A 20,481-nucleotide genomic window follows, 5' to 3' on the forward strand; every position below is an offset into this window, starting at 1 on the left:
TTGCTCAGGTCCCTCAATTTCAACCAGAAAATACCTGAAATCATAAAGAAACACAAAAACTCATAGTAAAGTCCAGAAATGTGAATTTTGCATAAAAACTAATAAAAACATCCCTAAAAGTAGCTAGATCCTACTAAAAACTACCTAAACACAATGCCAAAAAGCGTATAAATTATCCGCTCATCACAACACCAAACTTAAACTGTTGCTTGTCCTCAAGCAACTGAAAAACAAATAGGATAAAAAGAAGAGAATATACTATAAATCTCAAAATATCAGTGAATATTAGTTCTAATTAGATGAGCGGGACTTGTAGCTTTTTGCTTCTGAACAGTTTTGGCATCTCACTTTATCCTTAAAGTTTAGAATGATTGGCATCCATAGGAACTCAGAGTTCAGGTAGTGTTATTGATTCTCCTAGTTAAGTATGTTGATTCTTGAACACAGCTACTTTTATGAGTCTTGGCCGTGGCCCTAAGCACTTTGTTTTCCAGTATTACCACCGGATACATAAATGCCACAGACATGACTGGGTGAACCTTTTCAGATTGTGACTCAGCTTTGCTAAAGTCCCCAGTTAGAGGTGTCCAGAGCTCTTAAACACACTCTTTTTGCTTTGGATCACGACTTTAACCACTCAGTCTCAAGCTTTTCACTTGGACCTTCAAGACACAAGCACATGGTTAGGGACAGCTTGATTTAGTCGCTTAGGCCTGGATTTTATTTTCTTGGGTCCTCCTATCCATTGATGCTCAAAGCCTTGGATCCTTTCTACCCTTGCCTTTTGGTTTTAAGGGCTATTGGCTTTTTCTGCTTGCTTTTTTCTCTTTCTTTCTTTTTTTTTTGCAAGCTTTGTTATTCACTGCTTTTTCTTGCTTCAGGAATCAATTTTATGATTTTTCAGATCATCAATAACATTTCTCTTTTTTATCATTCTTTCAAGAGCCAACAATTTTAACATTCATAAACAACAAGATAAAAAATATGCACTGTTCAAGCATTCATTCAGAAAATAAAAAGTATTGTCACCACATCAATATAATTAAACTAATTTTAAGGATGAATTCGAAACTCGTGTACTTCTTGTTCTTTTGTATTAAAAACATTTTTCATTTAAGAAAAGTGAAGGATTCATGGAATTATTCATAGCCTTAAGACATAGTTACTAAATACTAACGATCATGTAGTAAAGACTCAAAACATAGACAAACATATAGCATAAAATTAAAAAATAGAGAGATAAGAACAAGGAAGTTAAGGAATGAGTCCACCTTAGTGAGGGTGGCGGCTTCTTCTTGAAGGACCAATGGTGTTCTTGAGCTCCTCTATGTCTCTTCCTTGCCTTTGTTGCTCCTCCCTCATAGCTCTTTGATCTTCTCTAATCTCATTGAGAATGATGGAGTGCTCTTGGTGTTCCACCCTTAATTGGTTTATGTTATGACTCAATCCTTCTAGAGAAGTGTTGAGTTGTTCCCAATAGTTGTTTGGAGGAAAATGCATCCCTTGAGGCATCTTAGGGATTTCTTGATGATGAGCTTCCTCATACGTCTCTTGGGATCCATGAATGGGCTCTCTTGTTTGCTCCATCCTCTTCTTAGTGATGGGCTTGTCCTCTTCAATGAGGATGTCTCCTTCTATGACAACTCTAGCTAAGTTGCATAGATGGCAAATGAGATGAGGAAAAGCTAGCCTTGCCAAGGTGGAGGGTGTTTTGGCTACTTTGTAGAGTTCTAGAGAGATGACTTCATGAACTTTTACTTCCTCTCCAATCATGATGCTATGGATCATGATGGCCCAATCCACAGTTACTTCGGATCGGTTGCTAGTGGGGATGATGGAGCGTTGGATGAACTCCAACCATCCTCTAGCCACAGGCTTAAGGTCCAGTATTCTCAATTGAACCGGCTTGCCTTTTGAGTCTCTTTTCCATTGAACTCCTTCCACACATATGTCCATGAGGAATTGGTCTAACCTTTTATCAAAGTTGACCCTTCTAGTGTAGGGGCATGCGTCTTCTTGCATCATAGGCAAGTTGAACGCCAACCTTACGTTCTCCGGACTGAAATCTAAGCATTTCCCTCGAACCATAGTAAGCCAGTTCTTTGGGTTTGGGTTCATGCTTTGATCATGGTTCTTAGTGATCCATGCGTTTGCATAGAACTCTTAAACCGTTAAGATTCTGACTTGTTGAATGGGATTGGAGAGAACTTCCCATCCTCTTCTTTTAATCTCTTGTCGGATCTCCGGATATTCGCCCTTTTTGAGCTTAAAAGAGACCTCAGGGATCACCTTTTTCTTGGCCACAACTTCATAGAAGTGGTCTTGATGGGCTTTTGAGATGAATCTCTCCAACTTCCATAACTCAGAGGTGGAAGCAATTGCCTTCCCTTTTCTCTTTCTTGAGGTTTCTCTGGCCTTAGGTGCCATCAATGGTTATGAAAAAACAAAAAGCTATGTTTTTACCACACCAAACTTAGAATGTTGCTCGCCCTCGAGCAAAAGAAGAAAGAATAGAAGAAGAAGAAGAAGAAGATATGGAGGAGAGGGAGAGAGGTGTGGGTTTCGCCAAGGGGGAGAAGAGAGGGTAGTGTTGTGTGAAAATGAAGAAGGATAGAGGGGTTTATATAGTGGAGGGAGAGGGGTTTGGGTTCGGTCATTTAGGGTGGGTTTGGGTGGGAAAGAGATTTTGAATTTGAAGGTAGGTATGGTTTATGGGGAAGAGTGGATGGATGTGATTGGTGAAGGGTATAGTGGTATTGGATTGTGTAAAGAAGAGAGAAGTGGGGTAGGTGGGGATCCTATGGGGTCCACAGATCCTGAGGTGATCCTGTGGAGTCCACAGATTTTGAGGTGTCAAGGATTTCTCATCCCTGCATCTTTTAGGCATGTAAAATGCCCTCTGTATGCAATTCTGGCGTTTAACGCCAAACTGCAGCTTGTGTTAAACGCCCATATGTGGCCTATTTCTGGCATTTAACGCCAGCCTGATGCTTGTTTCTGGTGTTAAACGCCAGACAGATGCTTGTTTCTGGCGTTTAAATGCCAGACAGCTCTTTGGTGCACGAAAATTACACTCACACTATGTAATTTTGCACAACTAACCAGCAAGTGCACTGGGTCATCCAAGTAATACCTTACGTGAGTAAGGGTCGAATCCCACGAAGATTGTTGGCTTGAAGCAAGGTATGGTTATCTTATTATTCTCAGTCAGGATACCAATAGGGTTCTTTAGTTTCAATTGAAAAAAGTGAAAGGGCATAAAATAAGTAATTGTTACTCAATAATGGAGAATATGTTGGAGTTTTGGAGATGCTTTGTCTTCTGAATTCCTGTAACATAATGCTTTCTCACTTTCAAACATGCAAGGCTCCTTCCATGGCAAGCTGTATATAGGATGTCATCGTTGTCAATGGCTACTTCCCATCCTCTCAGTGAAAATGGTCCAAATGCTCTGTCATAGCATGGCTAATCATCTGTTGGTTCTAGATCATGTCGGAATAGGATCTATTGATCCTTTTGCGTCTCTCACTACGCCCAACACTCGCGAGTTTGACGCTTGTCGCAGTCATCCAATCCTTGAATCCTACTCGGAATACCACATACAAGGTTTAGACCTTCCGGATTTTCAAGGATGCTGCCAATGGATTCTAGCTTATACCACGAAGATTCTGATTAAGGAATCTAAGATATACTCATTCAATCTAATGTAGAATGGAGGTGGTTGTCAGGCACACGTTCATGGGTTGAGAATGGTGATGAGTGTCACGGATCATCACCTTCTTCATATTGAAGTGCGAATGAACATCTTAGACAGGAACAAGCGTGTTTGAATAGAAAACAGAAATAATTGCATTAATTCATTGAGACGCTGCAGAGCTCCTCACCCCCAACAATGGAGTTTAGAGACTCATGCCATCAAAAAGTATAGAGTTCAGATCTAAAATGTCATGAGCTCTAAAATAAGTCTCTAAAAGTTCTTTAAATACTAAACTGGTAACCTAGGTTTACAAAAAATGAGTAAACTAAGATAGATGGTGTAGAAATCCACTTATGGGGCCTACTTGGTGTGTGTTGGGGCTGAGACTTCAGCTTCTCACGTGCCTGGGCTGTTTCTGGAGTTAAACGCCAGGTTGTAACCTGTTTCTGGCATTTAACTCTAACTTGCAACCTGTTTCTGGCGCTAAACGCCAGAATACAAGATGGAACTGGCGTTAAACACCAGTTTATGTCATTTATCTTCGCGCAAAGTATAGACTATTATATATTGATAAAAAACCCTGGATTTCTACTTTCCAACCCAATTGAGAGCGTGCCAATTAGACTCTTGTAGCTCCAAAAAATCCATTCCGAGTGCAGGGAGGTCAGAATCCAACAACATCAGCAGTCCTTTTTCAGCCTGAATCAGATTTTTGCTCAGCTCCCTCAATTTCAGCCAGAAGCAAACTGGAACTGTTGAACTGTTGCTTATCCCCAAGCAACTAGATAAATAAAATAGGATAAAAAGAAATCAAGAAGCAATAGTATCTCAGAGATTTAAGTGAAGCTCAGATTCTAATTAGATGAGCGGGGCTAGTAGCTTTTTGCTTCCAAACAGTTTTGGCATCTCACTTTATCCTTTGAAATTCAGAATGATTGGCATCCATAGGAACTCAGAATTCAGATAGTATTATTGATTCTCCTAGTTTAGTATGTTGATTCTTGAACACAACTACTTGATGAGTCTTGGCCGTGGCCCTAAGCACTTTGTTTTCCAGTATTACCACCTGATACATAAATGCCACAGACACATAACTGGGTGAACCTTTTCAGATTGTGACTTAGCTTTGCTAAAGACCCCAATTAGAGGTGTCCAGAGTTCTTAAGCACACTCTTTTGCCTTGGATCACGACTTTAACCACTCAGTCTCAAGTTTTTCACTTGGACCTACATGCCACACGCACATGGTTAGGGACAGCTTGATTTAGCCGCTTACGCCTGGATTTATTTCCTTGGGCCCTCCTATCCATTGATGCTCAAAGCCTTGGATCCTTTTCACCCTTGCCTTTTGGTTTAAAGGGCTATTGGCTTTTACTACCTCTTTTGCTTTTTTTTCACTGCTTTTTCTTGCTTCAAGAATCAATTTCATGATTTTTCAGATCAGCAATAATATTTCTCTTGTTCATCATTCTTTCAGGAGCCAACAATTTTAACATTCATAAAATTCAATATAAAAAATATGCACTGTTCAAGCATTCATTCAGAAGACAAAAAGTATTGGCACCACATATAAATAATTAGAATTTTCCTTATTAAGAACTCGAAAAAATATTGCCTTTTTATTCTAAAAATCTACTATTTTATTCATGTTTGATGATGATGAGAAAAATAAATTATAGCTTAATTGGAGATAAAATCACAATAGAGATACTAATTACTACTACTTCATATATAACTTCTAGGGTAAATTCCTAATAAAAACAATTATCACAGAGTTAAAACTAAGACTAGGACTCAACAACCTTTATTTTGGGAGGTGGATGCTTCTTTAATCTGTGGGGTGCTTGGCCCTTCAAGAGACAGCTTCTGACGCTTTAGTTTCCTCAGTTCACGCCCATGTTCTTCTTGATCCTTAAGCAGTTTGCAAAGCATGCTATTTTGATTTTGCTGTTCTTCCTTTAGTTGCTCCATAGCTTCTTTGAAATTGGTGACAGATGCTTCAAGGCACTCCCAGTATTCAATTTGAGGGATTTTCGGGAGGAACTCCTGTGCTCTCCTCTTGATGGGGTCGTCCTGCACCTGTTGTCCCTCCATTGACTTTTTGGTGATTGGTCTCTCAACTGAGATATACTCAGTTACTCCCATCTTCACCCCAGCATCTTTACATAGCATAGAAATTAAGCTTGGATAAGCCAATTTGGCATCTTTGGAGTTCTTGTTTGCAATTATGTAAAGTTCACACGAAATCAGCTGATGAACTTCCACTTCTTTTCCCAACATAATGCAATGGATCATTACTGCTCTTTTAATGGTGACTTCAGAGCGGTTGCTAGTGGGCAGTATAGAATGCCCAATGAAGTCCAGCCAGCCTCTGGCGACTGGTTTGAGATCATCTCTCTTGAGTTGATTTGGGACACCCTTTGTGCTGGTTGTCCACTTGGTTCCAGGGAGGCATATGTCCTCTAGAATCTTGTCCAAGCCCTTATTTGTTCTCATCATTCTCCTAATAAAGGAGTCTGGGTCATCTTTCAACTGAGATAGCTTAAAGATCTCCCTGATTTTGTCAGGGTGGATGTGAACAATCTTTCCTTTGACCAAGTCCGATAGTCATAGAGGGCAGTTCCAGATATTCTCTGCCTGTCTGTTTGCCAGAGATTAGAATAGAATTCCTGAACCATGTTTCTTCCCACCTTTGTTTCAGGATTAGCTAGGATTTCCCAGCTCCTGTTTCGAATTTGCTCTTGGATCTCCAGATATTCATCTTCTTTCAGATCGAATTTAACTTTTGGGATCACTGATCTTAGACCCATTATTTTGTAGTAATGGTCTGAATGTTCTTTGGTTAAGAACTTCCCTTGATTCCAAAGTGGTTTTGGAATATTCTCTTTCTTGCCTCTTGGAGTGGTTTGCTTTCCCTTAGGAGCCATAATCTTAGTGGGTATGGCTTAGTGATCACGGATAAACACACCAAACTTAGAGGTTTGCTTGTCCTCAAGCAAAAGAAAGGAAATGAGAGGGATAGAAGGAGAGCTAATTTTGAATGGTGGGTGAAAGGAGGGAGGCCGAATGTGAGCCTAGAATTAAACAGCAGAACTTTCTGCCGTGGCTCAAAGACTCTGGATGACATCTTCTTGTCATGCCATCTTTTTGCTTTCTATTTGTAAATTTTTGCATTTCGAAAGCATTGAGTCTGAATTACTCTAGCTCATTTAACTGGAGCAATCATTTTTCTCCAACTAACTTGGCATCAAGGTTTAGGAATCTAGTTGCCCAATAGGCCTTATGTTCTAGTTCCACTGGCAAGTGACAGGCTTTTCCATACACAAGCTGGTTTGGAGAAGTTCCTATAGGAGTCTTAAATGCTGTTTTGTATGCCCACAGAGCATCATCCAAGCTTCTTGCCCAATCCCTTCTACAGTTAATCACAGTCTGTTCCAGCATTCTTTTAAGTTCTCTATTAGAGACTTCAGCTTGCCCATTTGTCTGTGGATGATATGGAGTAGCTACCCTGTGGCTAACTCCATATCAAACCAAAGCAGAGTAAAGCTGTTTATTACTGAAATGAGTGCCCCCATCACTAATTAGTACTCTAGGGATACCAAATCTGCTGAAGATATATTTCTGGAGGAATTTCAGCACTGTCTTAGTATCATTAGTGGGTGTTGCAATAGCTTCCACCCATTTGGATACATAATCCACTGCCACTAGAATATAAGTGTTTGAGTATGATGGCGGGAAAGGCCCCATGAAGTCAATACCCCATACATCAAATAACTTAATCTCCAAATCCCTTGTTGAGGCATGGCATAACTGTGAGGCAGATTGCCAGATCTTTGGCAACTGTCATAATTAAGTACAAACACTCGGGAGTCTTTATAGAGAGTAGGCCAGTAGAAGCCACATTGGAGGACTCTTGTGGCTGTTCGCTCACTTCTAAAATGTCCTCCAAACTGTGATCCATGGTAGTGCCAGAGGATCTTCTGTGCTTCTTCTTTAGGCACACATCTATAGATTACTCCGTCTGCACATCTCTTGAAGAGATATGGTTCATCCCAAAGATAGTACTTTGCATTTGTAATCAATTTCTTTGATTGCTGCCTACTGTACTCTTTGGGTATGAATCTCACTGCCTTGTAGTTTGCAATATCTGCGAACCATGGCACTTCCTGGATGGCAAAGAGGTGCTCATCCGAAAAGTTTTCAAAGATCTCAATAAGTGGGAGGGACGCCCTTCTACTGGTTCTATTCGGGACAGGTGATCTGCTACTTAGTTCTCTGTCCCTTTTCTGTCTCTTATTTCTATATCAAACTCCTGCAGAAGCAACACCTATCTGATGAGTCTGGGTTTTGAATCCTACTTTGTGAGTAGATATTTAAGAGCAGCATGGTCAGTGTACACAATCACTTTTGATCCTACTAAATAAAATCTGAACTTGTCAATGGCGTAAACCACTGCAAGTAACTCTTTTTCTGTGGTTGTGTAGTTCTTCTGTGCGTCATTTAAAACACGACTGGCATAGTAAATGACGTGTAGAAGCTTGTCATGCCTTTGTCCCAACACTACACCAATGGCATGGTCACTGGCATCACACATCAGTTCAAATGGTAATGTCCAGTCTGGTGCAGAGATGACTGGTGTTGTGACCAGCTTAACTTTCAGAGTCTCAAATGCCTACAGACACTCCTTATCAAAGATAAATGGCATATCAGCAGCTAGTAGATTACTCAGAGGTTTGGTGATTTTTGAAAAATTTTTTTTAAACCTCTTATAGAATCCTACATGCCCCAGAAAGCTTCTGATTGCCTTAACATTGGCAGGTGGTGGTAATTTTTCAATTACCTCTACCTTAGCTTGATCCACCTCTATTCCCTTGTTCGAAATTTTGTGCCCAAGGACAATTCCTTCAGTCACCATAAAGTGACATTTTTCCCAGTTTAAAACCAGGTTAGTCTCTTGGCACCTCTTTAGAACAAGTGCTAGATGGTCAAGACAGGAGCTGAATGAGTCTCCAAATACTGAAAAGTCATCCATGAAGACTTCCAGAAATTTTTCCACCATATCAGAGAAAATAGAGAGCATGCACCTTTGAAAGGTTGCAGGTGCATTGCACAGGCCAAATGGCATGCTTCTATATGTAAATACTCCGGATGGACATGTGAATGCTGTTTTCTCTTGATCCTGGGGATCTACTGCAATTTGATTATAACCTGAATATCCATCCAGAAAGTAGTAGTATTCATGACCTGCCAGTCTTTCTAGCATCTGGTCTATGAATGGTAAAAGAAAATGATTCCTTCTGGTGGCTGTATTGAGTCTTCTATAATCAATACACATACGTCACCCTGTGACTGTTCTTGTAGGAACCAGTTCATTTTTTTTATTATGAACCACTGTCATACCATCCTTCTTAGGGACGACTTGGACAGGGCTTACTCAGGGGCTATCAGAAATAGGATAAATAATCCCAGCCTCTTGTAATTTAGTGACCTCCTTCTGCACCACCTCCTTCATGGCTGGATTTAGCCGCCTCTGTGGTTGAACGACTGGCCAAGCGTCACCCTCCAATAGGATCTTGTACATGCATCTGGCTGAGCTAATGCCCTTAAGATCATTGATGGACCACCCAAGAGCTATCTTGTGGGTCCTTAGCACTTGAATTAATGCTTCCTTTTCCTGTGGCTCTAAGGTAGAACTTATGATTACAAGAAAGGTATCACCTTCTCCCAGAAATGCATATTTCAGGGATGGTGGTAATGGTTTGAGCTCGGGTTTAGGAGGTTTCTCCTCTTCCTGAGGGATTTTCAGAGGTTCTATTATTTTCTCTGGTTTCTCCAGATCAGGCTGAGCATCTTTAAAGATATCCTCTAGCTCTGATTCGAGACTCTCAGTCATATTGACCTCTTTTACCAGAGAGTCAACAATATCAATGCTCATGCAGTCGTTTGGGGTGTCTGGATGCTGCATAGCTTTGACAACATTCAACTTAAACTCATCCTCATTGACTCTCAGTATCACTTCCCCTTTTAGGATGTCAATGAGGGTTCGTCCAGTTGCTAGGAAAGGTCTTCCTAGAATGAGAGTTGCACTCTTGTGCTCCTCCATTTCCAGCACCACAAAGTCAGTGGGAAAGGCAAATGGCCCAACCTTGACAATTATGTCTTCAATCACGCCTGATGGGTATTTAATGGAGCCATCAGCAAGTTGGAGACATATCCGGGTCGGTTTGACTTCTTCAGTCAAACCAAGCTTTCTGATAGTAGATGCAGGTATTAGGTTGATACTTGCCCCTAGGTCACATAGAGCTTGCTTGGTACAAGTACCCTCTAGTGTGCATGGTATCATAAAGCTTTTGGGATCTTTAAGCTTCTCAGGTAAGCTTTTTAGAATGACTGCACTGCATTCTTCAGTGAGGTAAACTTTTTCAGTTTTCCTCCAATCCTTCTTATGACTTAAGATCTCTTTCATGAACTTAGCATAAGAGGGTATTTGCTCAAGTTCCTCTGCAAACGGAATCTTTATTTTAAGAGTCCTGAGATAGTCTGCAAAGCGGGCAAATTGTTTATCCTGTTTCGCTTGACGGAGTTTCTGAGGATAAGGCATTTTGACTTTGTATTCCTCAACCTTAGTTACTGCAGGTTTACTACCTACAGATGTGGTTTGAGAAGCCTTTTTAGAGGGGTTGCTATCAGCACTTGTATGTGTTTGATCCCCCACTGGCGTTTGAATGCCAGGGGTGGAAGCTAGAGTGGCGTTAGACGCCAACTCCTTACCTATTTCTGGCGTCTGAACACCAGAACTGTGTTTCCTTTAGGCATTCAACGCCAATTCCTTGCCTGTTTCTAGCGTTGAACGCCAGGACTGAGCATGGGTTAGGCGTTCAACGCCAGCTCTCCACCCTTTTTCTGGCATTTGAGCGCCAAAATTATTCCTCTCTGGGCTCTGACTGTCCTCAGAGAGATTTTGGGTAGCAGTTTGTTCATTTCTTAGCTTCCTGCTGCCTTGAAGTGAGGTATTTAATGTTTTCCCACTTCTTAATTGAACTGCTTGGCACTCTTCTGTTATTTATTTTGATAACTGCTGTTCTGTTTGCTTTAGCTGCACTTCCATATTCATATTAGCCATTCTTGTCTCTTGTAGTATCTCCTTGAATTCGGCTAGCTGTTTTGTTAGAAAATCTAATTGCTTATTGAATTCAGTAACTTGTTCTGCAAGACTTAGTTCAGCAGTTACTGTTTTAGCCTCTTCTTTCATGGAAGGTTCACTGCTTAGGTACAGATGCTGATTTCTCGCAACTGTATCAATGAGTTCTTGAGCTTATTCAATTGTCTTTCTCATGTGTATAGATCCACCAGCTGAGTGGTCTAAAGAAATCTGAGCTTTCTCTATAAGCCCATAATAGAAGATGTCTAACTGCACCCACTCTGAAAACATTTCAGAGGGGCATTTTTTTAGTATCTCTCTGTATCTCTCCCATGCATCATAAAGAGATTCATTATCTCCTTGTTTAAAGCCTTGAATGCTCAGCCTTAGCTGTGTCATCCGTTTTGGAGGGAAATATTGATTTAAGAATTTTTCTGATAGCTGTTTCCATGTCCTTATGCTAGCCTTAGGTTGGTTATTTAACCACCTCTTAGCTTGGTCTTTTACAGCAAATGGAAACAGTAACAATCTGTAGAAACTGTGTCAGCAATTTGTAAAAACTGTGCTAGAAACTCTGTAGGTTCTTCTTGTGGAAGACCGGAATACTGTTAACTTTGCTGCACCATGATAATGAGCTGAGGATTCAACTCAAAACTACTGACTCCGATGGAGGGTACACAGATACTACTCCCATATGAAGCAGTAATGGGGTTAGCATATGACCCCAGAGTCCTTCTGGACTGTTCATTTCCACTTAGGTCCATGATGGAGAAAGGGAGATGATGTGGATTTATTTTATTTATTTTAGTATAAAAAATAATTTTTGAAATAATAAAATAAAATAAAATAAAAACTAAAATAAAAAATAAAAATAAAATTTAAAAAATATTTTAAAATTTTTCAAAAAAAATGAGGAGAGAAAAAGTGGTTAGGATATTTTTGAAAAAAATGTGATTTTTTTTTTAAAAAATCTTAAAAGGATAAGATTTTGAAAATTTTTGAAATTGAAATCTGAATTTTTATAGAAAATTTTGAAAAATTTGCTTAAAAATAGTTAGAAAAGAAATTTTTTTATTTTTGAATTTTATGATGAAAGAGAAAAACACACAAAAGACACAAGACTTAAAATTTTTAGATCTAATGTTCCTTGCTTTCGAAAATTTTGGAGGAAAAATACCAAGGAACACCAAACTTAAAAATTTTAAGATCAAAACATAAAGAAGACTCAAGAACACTTTGAAGATTCACAAGAACAACAAGAACAAAAGAAAGAACACCAAACTTAAAATTTTTTTGAAAACCAAATTAAATTTTTGAAAATTAAAGAAAATTAACAAGAGAACACCAAACTTAAAGTTTGGCACAAGACTCAATCAAAAAAAAATTATTTTTGAAAAAATTTTAAAAAGAAGATACCCAATTGCCAAGAACATAAGCCACTGTTCTAGCCAACTGAGCTATAAATTTAACGTGTTTTAAAAAGGTAATTAATAAATAAAAAATTTTTTGAAAACTAAAAATTTGAAAAAGCACAAGAAAAACAAGAAAAGACACAAAACAAGACAAACCAAAGATCAAACAAGAAAAATTGACAAGAACAATATAAAGATCAAGGAAAAATAAGAACACGCAATTCAAAAAATTGAGAGACAAAGAAAAGCATGCAATTGACACCAAACTTAGAACATGACACTAAACTCATAAAAAAACGAAAATTCAATTAAAGAAAAATAATATTTTTGAAAAAGTTTTAAAAGAAATAATAGAAGATGCAATCTTAGTGACTCTAAACCAAAAAGACAAATTTTTCCTAATCTAAGTAATAAGAATCACCGTCAGTTGTTCAAACTCAAACAATCCCCGGCGACGGCACCAAAAACTTGGTGCACAAAAATTACACTCACACTATGTAATTCCGCACAACTAACCAGCAAGTGCACTGGGTCGTCCAAGTAAACCTTACGTGAGTAAGGGTCGAATCCCACGGAGATTGTTGGCTTGAAGCAAGCTATTGTTATCTTATTATTCTCAGTCAGGATACCAATAGGGTTCTCTAGTTTCAATTGAAAAAAGTGAAAGGGCATAAAATAAGTAATTGTTACTCAATGATGGAGAATATGTTCGAGTTTTGGAGATGCTTTGTCTTCTGAATTCCTGTAATATAATGCTTTCTCACTTTCAAACATGCAAGGCTCTTTCCACGGCAAGCTGTATGTAGGGCGTCACCGTTATCAATGGCTACTTCCCATCCTCTCAGTGAAAATGGTCCAAATGCTCTGTCACAGCACGGCTAATCATCTGTTGGTTCTCGATCATGTCGGAATAGGATCCATTGATCCTTTTGCGTCTGTCACTATGCCCAACAGTCGTGAGTTTGAAGCTCGTCACAGTCATCCAATTCTTGAATCCTACTCGGAATATGATGAGCGGATAATTTGTATGCTTTTTGGCATTGTTTTTAGTATGTTTTTAGTATCTTTTAGTTAGTTTTTAGTATATTTTTATTAGTTTTTAATTAAAATTCACTTTTCTGGACTTTACTATGAGTTTGTGTGTTTTTCTGTGATTTCAGGTATTTTCTGGCTGAAATTGAGGGATCTGAGCAAAAATCTGATCCAGAGACTCAAAAGGACTGCAGATGCTGTTGGATTCTGACCTCCCTGCACTCGAAGTGGATTTTCTGGAGCTACAGAAACCCAATTGGCGCGCTCTCAACGGCGTTGGAAAGCAGACATCCTGGGCTTTCCAGCAATATATAATAGTCTATACTTTGCCCAAGATTTGATGGCCCAAACCGGCGTTCAAAGTCACCTCAAGAAATTCCAGCGTTAAACGCCGGAACTGGCACCTAATTGGGAGTTAAACGCCCAAACTGGCACTAAAGCTGGCGTTTAACTCCAAGGAGAGTCTCTACACGAAAATGCTTCATTTGCTCAGCCCAAGCACACACCAAGTGGGCCCGGAAGTGGATTTTTATGTCATTTACTCATCTCTGTACACCCTAGGCTACTAGTTCTCTATATATAGGACTTTTTACTATTGTATTAAAGACTTTTCGATCATGTTTTGATGATTGAACCCTCTTTGGGGAGGCTGGCCATTCGGCCATGCCTAGACCTTGTTCTTATGTATTTTCAACGGTGGAGTTTCTACACACCATAGATTAAGGTGTGGAGCTCTGCTGTACCTCGAGTATTAATGCAATTACTATTGTTCTTCCATTCAATTCCGCTTGTTCTTTACCCAAGATATCACTTGTTCTTCAACATGATGAAGGTGATGATTGACGCCCATCACCATTCTCACTCATGAACAAGGTGACTGACAACCATTCTTGTTCTACAAGCATCCAAGGCTTAGTGAATATCTCTTGGATTCCCGATTGCACGATGCATGGTGATCGCCTGACAACCGAGTGCTCGCCTGACAAACGAGCCAACCATTCCGTGAGATCAGAGTCTTCGTGGTATAGGCAGGACTTGATGGCAGCATTCAAGAGAATCCGGAAGGTCTAACCTTGTCTGTGGTATTCTGAGTAGGATTCAATGATTGAATGACTGTGACGTGCTTCAAACCTGTAACCTACTGGGCGTTAGTGACAGACGCAAAAGAGGGATTCTATTCCGGTAGGGGAGGGAACCAAACCGGTGATTGGCAGTACTGTGACAGAGTGCGTGCATTAGCTTTCACTGCGAGGATGGGAGGTAGCTGCTGACAACAGTGAAACCCTACACGAGCTTGCCATGGAAAGGAGTAAGAAGGATTGGATGAAGGCAGTAGGAAAGCAGAGAGACGGAAGGGAAGGCATCTTCATACACTTGTCTGAAGCTCTTACACCGATGATATGCATAAGTATCACTATCTTTATCTTTTATATTATTTTCGTTCATCATATATATTTGAGTTTGCCTGACTAAGATTTACAAGATGACCATAGCTTGCTTCAATGCTAACAATCTCCGTGGGATCGACCCTTACTCACGTAAGGTATTACTTGGACGACCCAGTGCACTTGCTGGTTAGTTGTGCGAAGTTGTGTAATGCCATGGAATTGAACCACCAAGTTTTGGAGTTCATGACCAGGGATTATGAGAGTTGTGAAAAGTATTGTTCACAATTTCGCGCTACCAAGTTTTTGGCGCCGTTGCGGGGATTGTTCAAGTTTTGAGCAAGCTTTTGGTAACAATGCCTGGGATTGTTCTAGTTTGGACAACTGACGGTTCATCTTGTTGCTTAGATTAGGTATTTATTTTTTTCGAAATTCTTGAAGATGAATTCTAGAGTTTCATGATGATTTGTTGAAATTTGGCTGGCTGAGAAGCCATGTCTAATCTGATTGGACCGAGGTTTCAACTTATCACCACAAGAGCTTGTTGATTTTCATCAATTTTGCTTTTGGAGCAGTGATCTGCTAAGGCTTGGCTGACCTTTGGTCATGTCTAGTGTTTTGGACCGAAGCTTTCTTTGAAAGCTTGGCTGGCTGTGAAGCCATGTCTAATTCCTGGACCGGAGTCTTAGACTAGCATTGCACTGATTCCTGGAATTCTCATTAAGAATTTTGATACCTTTTCCCACTTAATTTTCGAAAAACACAAAAAAAAAATTTACAAAATCATAAAAAACCCAAAAATATTTGATGTTTCTCGCTTGAGTCTAGAGTCTCATCTTAAGTTTGGTGTCAAATGCATGCTTTTGTTACATTTTTCGAATCCATGCATATATTTCTTTGTTTTGATCTTTGAATTCTTTTGGCTTGAGTATTTATGTGTCTCATATAGTGTCAGTAGTACACAGACTGCTAAGTTTGGTGTCTTGCATGCATTGTTATTTGATTCTTGTTGCATTTTGATTATTGAAAATCCAAAAATATTTTTAATTTGTGTCTTTTCAAGTCAATAATACAAAGAATTGAAGATTCAGAACATACTGCAGAGGAATTATACAGAAAAAGCGGAGCATTCAAAAATGCCCAGTGAAGAAGGCAGACTGGCGTTTAAACGCCAGCCAGGGTACCTGGTTGGGCGTTTAACGCCCAAAAAGGTAGCATTTTGGGCGTTAAACGCCAGAATGTATACCATTCTGGGCGTTTAACGCCAGGATGGTGCTAGGGGGAAGATTTTGTTTTCAAATCAATTTTTTTTTCAAGTTTTTAAAGTTTTTCAAAATCAAATCTTTTTCAAATCATATCTTTTCAATCAAATGTTTTCAAAATCAATTTCTTTCCTTTTTCAAAGATACTTACTAACAATTAATGATTTGATTGAACATTTTTTGCCTTTTCTGTTAAGGAAGGTTTTATGCTTGAATCATATCTTTTCTTGTTAGGCAAGTCATTAATTTTTAAAATCATATCTTTTCAAATTGTTTTCAAATCATATCTTTTAAAATTGTTTTCAAATCATATCTTTTCAATTACATCTTTTTAAAACCAATCATATCTTCTTAACCACATCTTCTTCAAAATAGTTTTCAATCAAATCCTTTAATTTCTAATTTCAAAATCTTTTCAAAAATCACTTGATTCTTTTCCACTTTGAATTTTCGAAAATTATCAAACAGTTTTTCAAAATGTTTTCAAACTTTTTAATTTAATTTTCGAAAATTCTCTTCCCTCCTTCCCACATCCTTCTATTTATGGACTAACACTATCCCTTAATGCAAAATTCGAACTCCATCTTCTTGGACAAGTTCGAATTTTCTACTTCTGTTTTCTACCTTTCTTTTCCTCTGACACCTCAAGGAATCTCTATACTGTGACATAGAGGATTCCATATTTTCTTGTTCTCTTCTCTTTCATATGAGCAGGAACAAAGACAAAGGCATTCTTGTTGAAGCTGACCCTGAACCTGAAAGGACCTTGAAGAGAAAGCTAAGAGAAGCCAAAACACAACTCTCTTTAGAGGACCTGACCGAATTCTTCAAAGAAGAAAAACACATGGCAGCCGAAAATAACAACAATGCCAACAATGCAAGGAAGGTGCTGGGTGACTTCACTGCACCTACTCCCGACTTCTATGGGAAAAGCATCTCTATCCCTGCCATTGGAGCAAACAACTTTGAGCTTAAACCTCAATTAGTTTCTCTAATGCAACAGAATTGCAAGTTCCATGGACTTCCAATGGAAGATCCTCATCAGTTCTTAGCTGAATTCTTGCAAATCTGTGACACAGTCAAGACTAATGGGGTAGACCCTGAGGTCTATAGACTGATGCTATTCCCTTTTGCTGTAAGAGACAGAGCTAGAATATGGTTGGACTCTCAACCTAAAGAAAGCCTGGACTCTTGGGAAAAGCTAGTCAATGCCTTCTTGGCAAAGTTCTTTCCACCACAAAGATGGAGTAAGCTTAGAGTGGAAGTCCAAACCTTCAGACAGAAGGATGGAGAATCCCTCTATGAAGCTTGGGAAAGATACAAACAATTAATCAGAAGATGTCCCTCAGACATGCTTTCTGAATGGAGCATCATAGGTATTTTCTATGATGGTCTCTCTGAACTATCCAAGATGTCTTTGGATAGCTCTACTGGAGGATCTCTTCATCTGAAGAAGACGCCTGCAGAAGCTCAAGAACTAATTGAAATGGTTGCAAATAACCAATTCATGTACACTTCTGAAAGAAATCCTGTGAACAATGGGACTAGTCAGAAGAAAGGAGTTCTTGAGATTGACACTCTGAATGCCATATTGGCTCAGAACAAGATATTGACCCAACAAGTCAATCTAATTTCTCAAAGTCTGTCCGGAATGCAAAATGCACCTGGCAGTACTAAGGAAGCTCCATCTGAGGAAGAAGCTTATGATCCTGAGAACCCTTCAATGGAAGAGGTGAATTACCTAGGAGAACCCTATGGAAACACCTATAATTCTTCATGGAGAAATCACCCAAATTTCTCATGGAAGAATCAAGAGAGACCTCAACAAGGTTTCAATAACAATAATGGTGGAAGAAACAGGTTTAGCAATGGCAAGCCTTTTCCATCATCTTCTCAGCAACAGACAGAGAGTTCTAAGCAGAGTACTTCTGACTTAGCAACAATGGTCTCTGATCTAATCAAAACCACTCAAAGTTTCATGAATGAAACAAGGTCCTCCATTAGAAATTTGGAAGGACAAGTGGGACAGCTGAGCAAGAAAATTACTGAACTCCCTCCTAGTACTCTCTCAAGTAATACAGAAGAAAATCCAAAAGGAGAGTGCAAAGCCATAGACATGGCCGAATATGGAGAGGAAAGAGAGGAGGAGGACGCCACTGAGGAAGACCTCAGTGGGCGTGTACCAATCTCCTCTGAGTTCCTCAATGAGGAACAATGGGAATCTGAGGCTCAGATTGAGACCATAGAGATTCCATTGGACTTACTTCTGCCTTTCATGAGCTCTGATGAGTATTCTTCCTCTGAAGAGGATGAGTATGTCACTGAAGAGCAAGTTGCTAAATACCTTGGAGCAATCATGAAACTAAATGACAAGTTATTTGGAAATGAGACTTGGGAGGATGAACCTCCCTTGCTCACCAAAGAACTGGATGACTTGTCTAGGCAGAAACTGCCTCAAAAGAGGCAGGATCCTGGGAAGTTTTCTATACCTTGTACCATAGGCACCATGACCTTCAAGAAGGCCTTGTGTGACTTAGGGTCAAGTGTAAACCTCATGCCCCTCTCTGTAATGGAGAAATTAGGGATCTTTGAGGTGCAAGCTGCAAGAATCTCATTAGAGATGGCAAACAATTCAAGAAAACAAGCTCATGGACTTGTAGAGAATGTTTTGGTGAAGATTGAAGACCATTACATCCCTACTGATTTCATAGTCCTGGAGACTGGGAAGTGCATGGATGAACCCATCATCCTTGGCAGACCCTTCCTAGCCACAGCAAAGGCTGTGATTGATGTTGATAGAGGAGAGTTGATCATTCAAGTGAATGAAGAATCCTTGGTGTTTAAGGCCCAAGGACATCCCTCTATCATCATGGAGAGGAAGCATGAAGAGCTTCTCTCAAAACAGAACCAAGCAGAGCCCCCACAGTCAAACTCTAAGTTTGGTGTTGGGAGGCCACAACCAAACTCTAAGTTTGGTGTTGAACCCCCACATTCAAACTCTAAGTTTGGTGTTGGGAGGTTCCAACACGGTTCTGAGTATTTCTGAGGCTCCATGAGAGTCCTCTGTCAAGCTAATGACATTAAAGAAGCGCTTGTTGGGAGGCAACCCAATGTTTTATAGTTAACTATTTTCTTTTGTTATTTTATCTTTTTTGTAGGTTGATGATCATAAGAAGTCACAAAAACAATGAAAAAAGCAAAAACAGAATGAAAAACAGAAAGAAAAATAGCACACCCTGGAGGAGAAGAAGCTGGCGTTCAAACGCCAGTAATGCTAGCTGTTGGGCGTTTAACGCCCAGTCTGGCACCATTCTGGGCGTCTAACGCCAGAAAAGGGCACCAGACTGGCGTTAAACGCCAGTAAAGGGCAACAACCTGGCATTAAACACCAGGAATGGGCACCAGCCCGGCGTTTAACGCCAGAAATAGCTCAAAACGTGATTTTGAGCAACATTTGGTGCAGGGATGACTTTTCCTTGACACCACAGGATCTGTGGACCCCACAGGACCCCACCATCACTCTCTCTCTTCTTCCCCCATTCACCAATCACCTCAATACCTCTTTCCCAAAAACCCTTCACCTATCAAATCCCATCTTTCTCTTCACCACTCACATCCATCCTTCATAAATCCCCACCAACCTCACCCTTCAAATTCAAACCACTTTCCCTCCCAAACCCACCCATAATGGCCGAACCATTAACCCCCCTCTCTCCTATATATACCCTTCTTCAACCCTTCATTTTCACACAACCTAAACACCCCTTCTTTCCCTTCTTGACCGAACACACCACCTTCTCCCTCTTCCTCATTTCTTCTTCTTCTACTCTCTTCTTTCTTCTTTTGCTCGAGGACGAGCAAACATTTTAAGTTTGGTGTGGTAAAAGCGTTGCTTTTTCGTTTTTCCATAACCATTTATGGCATCCAAGGTCAGAGAAACCTCTAGAAAGAGGAAAGGGAAGGCAAAAGCTTCCACCTCCGAGTCATGGGAGATGGATAGATTCCTCTCAAGGGTGCATCAAGACCACTTCTATGAAGTTGTGGCCTTGAAGAAGGTGATCCCCGAGGTCCCCTTTTCACTCAAAAAGGGTGAATATCCGGAGATCCGCCATGAGATCCGAAGAAGAGGTTGGGAAGTACTCACCAACCCCATTCAACAAGTCGAAATCTTGATGGTTCAAGAGTTCTATGCCAATGCATGGATCACCAAGAACCATGACCAAAGTGTGAACCCGAATCCAAAGGATTATCTCACTATGGTTCGGGGGAAATACTTGGATTTTAGTCCGGAGAGTGTGAGGGTGGCGTTCAACTTGCCTCTGATGCAAGGAGATGAGCATCCTTACACTAGAAGGGTCAACTTTGATCAAAGGTTGGACCAAGTCCTCACAACCATATGTGAAGAGGGCGCACAATGGAAGCAAGATTCAAGAGGAAAGCCGGTTCAATTAAGAAGGCATGACCTCAAGCCCGTGGCTAGAGGATGGTTAGAGTTCATACAACGCTCAATCATTCCCACTAGCAACCGGTCCGAAGTTACCATAGACCGGGCC

The 20,481-nt window shown here is 40.0% G+C and overlaps 1 non-coding gene across 1 annotated transcript; it reads right to left on the reverse strand.

Annotated features, from left to right (window-relative positions):
* Window positions 1-17,177: 17,177 nt before the first annotated feature.
* Window positions 17,178-17,285, reverse strand: LOC130938377 (small nucleolar RNA R71). The gene has a single exon (XR_009069545.1). It is a non-coding gene; the product is annotated as a small nucleolar RNA R71 (small nucleolar RNA).
* Window positions 17,286-20,481: the final 3,196 nt, after the last annotated feature.

Source organism: Arachis stenosperma, chromosome 6 (genome assembly GCF_014773155.1).
Source record: "Arachis stenosperma cultivar V10309 chromosome 6, arast.V10309.gnm1.PFL2, whole genome shotgun sequence".
Classification (NCBI taxonomy): domain Eukaryota; kingdom Viridiplantae; phylum Streptophyta; class Magnoliopsida; order Fabales; family Fabaceae; genus Arachis; species Arachis stenosperma.